We start from the raw sequence: 6,000 nt of genomic DNA, 5'->3' as shown, positions 1-6,000 counted from the left end.
CCCTAATATCAACAGCAGTGATATCAGGTCATTCCAGGGGTTTGCTCCACCAGCCAGGTCAACCAGAAGACCTCCCCCAGACCTCCAGATTCTTCATGGGGCGGCTGTCTCCTTCATCGTCTCACCAGTGAGTTCCCAAAAGCAAGTCTTTAACATTAAGGGAGCCTTCACAGCACCGAACCTTGGTCTATGAGAGCACACTTATCCCATTAAAGCCCTGGGGTGGAAATTCAGGCATCTGAGGGATCTTCCTATACAGCAGTTTGAGAGCGCTCACCCTGTTTTGCTTATAGGCTCTGATCACCCCCAGTTTGATAACACCGTTGGGACCAGTTCATGTTGGACCACCCGGGGCCCCGGTGGCTACTTGAACCCACTCCAGGGTCCAACCCATGGACTTAAACAATACTTGTCAGAGCAACACTGCCTTTTTACATCCTATTGCCCCCCCCCCCCCCATTGGACCTCTATCAACAAGTTGAAAGGTTATGGCAGATGGATGTCCTTCCCTGGCAGTAAGAAGATCATGAGAGGATCAACAGGCCATCAGCTGCTTGGAGGATAAAACCCAGAGAGTAGAGGTAGCTGGTATCTACCGCTATGCCACCCCTCTTTTCTGTGTTTGGAACTTCCCCCAATTCCATGCACCAAAGGAGGCTGTCCTTCCCCTGCTCAGAAGCACAGAAAGGAGGCTCGCCAAAGCCCCAGAGCAAGCCACAGCATACATTGCGGAGATACACAGGTTGGAACAAGCTGGATACATTGTTAAACTGGAGCCTGGAGCAGAAGACACCCCAACAAGTTGGTACGTCCCCCACCTCATGGTGGAACACAACAGGAAGCCCTGTGTGGTGTTCAATTGCTCTTTCCAGTTCCAGGGGTTTCATCTCAACAAGCTTCTGCTCCCTGGACCAGCACTGGGTTCCTCTCTACTTGCTGTCCTGCTATGCTTCAGGGAACATGCCTTTGCTGTGAGCAGTGATGTTCCATCAATTTAGGCTCCTCCCAGATGACCAGCCACTCCTCCGCTTTCTCTGGAGAGACCTTGAACGGGAGGAACAGCTAACGGTATACAAGTGGAGAGTACTCCCCTTCGGCACTACTTGAAGCCCCTGTTGCGCAACATTTGCACTGCAGAAACATATCCTGGACCACACGCAGCCGGGTGAGGTGGCAAGGGAGTCAGTTTTCAAGTGCTTCTATGTAGACAACTGTCTACAGACTGTAGCCACTGAGGAAGAGGCTAAAGCACTGGTGGACCGACTTCAGACCCTTTTGGTGGAAGGTGTTTTTGAGTTACCGCAGTGGGCAACTAACCACCCTGACATCATCCGTCATCTTCCCTCAGAGGCAAGGCCTGACAGCACAGAGAAGTGAAATTCCCAGGGCTGGACCTGCAGGAATCTGCCATAGGTCTCCAGTGGCACTGTCAATCGGACACCCTGTCCTATAAGTCTCGCACCATCAGAGCAGATCAGATCACCATGCGCTCTGTTTATAAGGAGGTCGCCAGTCAGTACGACCCCCTTGGGTTTCTGGTACCTTATACAACAAGAGCCAAGGTCCTCATATAACACCTATGCCAGCCCCAGGTTGGACTCCCCCACCAGTAATCGCATGGTCCATGTGTTCTGTGATGCCTTGGAGCAGGCATATGGAGCGGTGGCATATCTTCGAACTGAAGGTCACAGTGGTGAAGTCGAGGTAGCATTCCTCACAGCCAGGAGTAGAGTGGCCCCAAGGAAGCTCCTCTCCGTACTAGCAACCAGTAGTCGTTGGAGGTGTGTCCCTTCTTTCCTACTCAGCAGCACAGATCAGTGGTCAGAGACCTCCCAACACCACACAACTTCGATTCCCAGGAGAAAAACAGCTTTCTGTGGGCTAACATCCCCAACCTTATGTCACTAAGTTCACACTTTTTAGTGACCTCATAACTGCAACTGCTCAGGCATTGCACGGGGCGGCTGAGGATGCACTATCTGCTGAGGAGTATCGCAAGACCCAAACGTCTCTCCTTCAACGAGTGTGGAAGAACTGCTTCCCCACCGACCTCACACAGCTGAAGGCGAAGAAAGCAGTGCTGAGCAGTAGTCACCTCCTCACTTTGTCCCCAGAATTCGATGATGTTACCACCAGCTCGTTTTAAGGGAAAAGGGGAAGTAACATAAAATGAACCAAGATTTTAAAGGGTTCAAAAAAGTATTTAATTAATAAAAGTTGCTTGTTTGGATTACGAAAGTGAGGCAGATAACTAATGGAGTGCTGAAAGATAAACAAAATGAGAACAAAGGGAGACTCTAACCTAGAGCTATTGGATAATAACTAGTACAAAAAAAGGGTAGATCACACAACCAAACAGCATCCAAACCTCGAGTCTAACAGTATAAACTAGTGCCTCACAAGATTACAAGGTGTCAGAGTTGCAGTAACAGAGCAGTCTGAGTTGAGGAGGCACAGGACCATGGCTGGCTACAGCTTACTGCGGAGCGTTGGTCTGTCAGCATCTTATTAGGCAGCCTGCCGATGACTGGCTGATCGTCCGTCCAATCAGGGGCCATCCGCACAGGTGTACGGGATCAGCAGTATTGTCCCTGAGAGTGATCACACACGCCTATCCACATGCACACTCGCAACACTCACACAAAAGGGGGAGAACCTCCAAACGGCTGCGGCCGTAACAGATGAAACTGATGATCTCATCCACGTGGGTGGTCGGTTACGCTATAGCAACCAGCATGATCCAGAGGTCGTCCATTCAGTTGTGCTGGATGCCAAACACCCGGTCACACAGCTGATAATTAAAGACTTTGATGAGCAGCTACATCACTCCGGTCCAGAACGAGTCTTTGCGGAGATTCGTTATCAATACTGGATTCCTTGAGGTAGAGAAGGCATTTGATAGCATCAGAGAAGTTAGCTTACTTAAGCTGACTTACCTCAAGCAGGACTAGGTCTGCGTAAGCCAGCATTCTTCTCCACAGGCGTCAACTGCTTTGGCCCGTACTCCATCAAGATCAGCCGAAGAAGTGAGAAGCGATGATGAATATTATTTAAATGCATGACCACTCGGGCGGTGCATATTGACCTCTTATCTTGACACAGACTCTTTTCTCATGGCTTTGAGGCGGTTCATAGCTCGCAGAGGAAAGCCATTTGAACTGCTATCAGATCAGGGCACCAATTTTAAAGGAGGAGAGCGTGAACTGAGAGATGCGTTTGTAGCCCTCCAATCAGACCTTCAAACCCAGTTTGCTCCCCAGCAGATCCACTTGAGATTCAACCCACCAAATGCTCCACACTTTGGCGGTTGCTGGGAATGAGAGGTGCGCTCTGTGAAGCAAACCTTGCAGGTAACCCTTGGAGCACATACTGTGACAGAGGAGGTGCTGAGGACGCTCCTTATTTAAGTAGAAGGGATCCTCAACTCCAAGCCCTTGGGCTACACATCGTCGGACATCGCTGATGGCGACCCAATCACTCCTAACTCCTTACTAATCGGGCGCCCATATTCATCTCTCCCACAGTTGGTGTATGCTGAATCAGAGCTCCTTGGAAGAAGGTGCTGGCATCATAGTCAGCTTCTAGCTGACCATTTCTGGAAGTTCTATCTTCCTGGCCTTCAAGCTCGGCAAAAATGGCATACAGAGAAGCCAGACTTAGACATTGGGAAAACTGTCATGATCATGGACCCTCAGTTACCTTGCTAACTTTGGCCAATAGGAAAGGTCACCAGGCTTTCCCCTGGTCTTGACAGCAAAGTAAGGTCTGTACATACGCACATCCAGTGGTTAGACTTATTCAGCTCCCTGTCTTGCCAGACTAATTGATTACTGGTCTTGTTACGGCCATGGACTGAACAAATGGCCTTTTTGAGACTGATACAGATTTCCTGTGGAAATTTGGGGGCGGCTGTGAAAAAGGCCCTCTCTAGCAGCATCATCCGCGCTGACTAGTTCCCCACAAACTCTCTCTTCGGCCTGTGCTCCCCCTTACACTGCGCAAACTTTGGGCCAATCAGAATGGGGCCGGATTGTGCAATGATTTCTCTTCCAAAGAGTAGTCAGAAGACTGTCAGGTGTTGGATGCTCTCGTGGATTACGATATTTTGCAAACTGTGCAAATTGTACAAATTGTCATCTGATGTAAAGATCATCTAGCGCAAGTGAGTGGGAGAGTTTGTTAATATGTTAATTTACTAATTGAGAGTTTGTGTGTTCAGCTGTCATGAGAGCCTGTGTTCATGTTTCTACCTGTTATGTGGCCTCATATCAGCAGCTAACATTATGCCGGTATGAGCTGAAATTGATATTTGTCTTAGGCATACTGTGTAGCTGTTGAGATGTCACTTTAGTTTGTATTGGTCACTGTGACTGATAGATATTGCTGTTTGTCGGTCTGCCTGTCTGGCCGTGTGTTAATTAATGCCGATACACGTGTTCATTGGAGGATTTAACCACCGTATTGATGCTGTGTAGGTGTATGACCAATAGAGGGCGGTGTTGTACTGCTGATGGTCATTTATTCACTGTTCGAGATGCTTTTTGCTGTGCTAGCCACCGTTTGTCATGTATTGTGGTCACATGATTCAGCTGTTGTTGCAGGTTGTATTATCTGTACATCTTATATTTTCATACAGTTGAGAAGCAATGTAGTACACAATTCCTGCATATTTCTGGTTTATTTCATGTGGACATGTTTGTCTGATTTGTTGTGTTGTTCGATGCAGAACCACTGAAACCATCAGACTTTTGTACAAGAAGTGTGTTTGTGCAACTAAAGACACTGAAATGAAGACATCTGTGTGACTCTTAACGATCCTCCTCAGCGGGTTCTGCTTTATAAATCCAGCATATAGTATATGCAGGGAGACCACATCTTCCCCACAGGTCTGCTAGGGTGTAACTGTTATATTTGGTCATTCTTCCTGCTGTATGAGATCTCTTTTCTGCAGGTGCTTTTCCTGGAAATTCTGGGGAAGGGCCGACGCCACCTGCTGAGACATGGAACACAGAGCAGCAAGCGAACCACCTTTTCTCGCACCTGCGCATCTGAGACAGGCTCAGCAGGTGAGGGCAGCAGGAGAGACAGTTTTGTACGCATCCGTCAGCCGTGGAGTAGTTGGAAAGGTGATACTCCATAAGGATGGCAAACTGAGACTTTGTGGTGGGCAATGTCTCTTTCAAACAAGATTGCAGCAAAATCAGAAGGTACAAACTGGGGCCAATTATCAGTCACTGTGGCCAAGGGTTGCCATGTCTACTGAAAACAGAGGTGAGGAAAGTAGTAACATCTGTTTTAGTGACATTTGCAGTGAAACCAACCTCTGGCCACTTACTGTAATAGTAGACCAGGGGGATGGAGTATCAGCAGGATTGTGTAGCGGTCTCAAAAGGGCCAACTATATCAATGGTCACCTTTTGCAATGGGCGTCCTGAGAGAGTTATGGGTTGGAGTGGTGCAGGGTGAGGTGTGGCAGTCTTGTTGTTAGACTGGCACAGCTGGCATGACTGGATTGTTGCGTTAACAAGTACATCCATTTTAGGCCACCACAAGTACTCTCTCAAGCGTTGCTGTGTACTCACCACACCTTGGTGAGTTTCGTGTGCCAGTGCTGGAGTAGCATGCTTTGCGATGGGCACAACCTGACGAGCATCATGTTGTGTGCTGTTGTCTCCATAAACAATGATGTCGTCCAGCGTTTTGGACAACTGATACACCTTCCAGGATGGTAGCAAGCATCTTCTGAAATGCAGATGGTGCAGAGGAAAAGACCCTTGTGAGTAATGAATGCGGTCAAATCCCGACTTTCCACATGTAGAGGCATCTGATGTTATGAATTGCCAGGTCGATAGTTGAAAACACTGCGGCCCCCTGCAGAGTGGACAGCAGTTCATCAATGTGTGGGAGCGGGTAGCCGTCTGCAATGACCACTTTGTTTGGCTCTCTGAGGTCCACGCAGATCCAAATGCCTTCATTCCTCTTTTTCGTAATGACTGTTTG

Source organism: Aulostomus chinensis, chromosome 24, assembly GCF_037954235.1.
Source record: "Aulostomus chinensis isolate RoL2024-O1b breed Wild chromosome 24, RoL_Achi_v1.0, whole genome shotgun sequence".
NCBI lineage: Eukaryota > Metazoa > Chordata > Actinopteri > Syngnathiformes > Aulostomidae > Aulostomus > Aulostomus chinensis.
The sequence above is the reverse complement of the archived record's forward strand: the minus strand, read 5'-3'. Positions refer to the sequence as shown.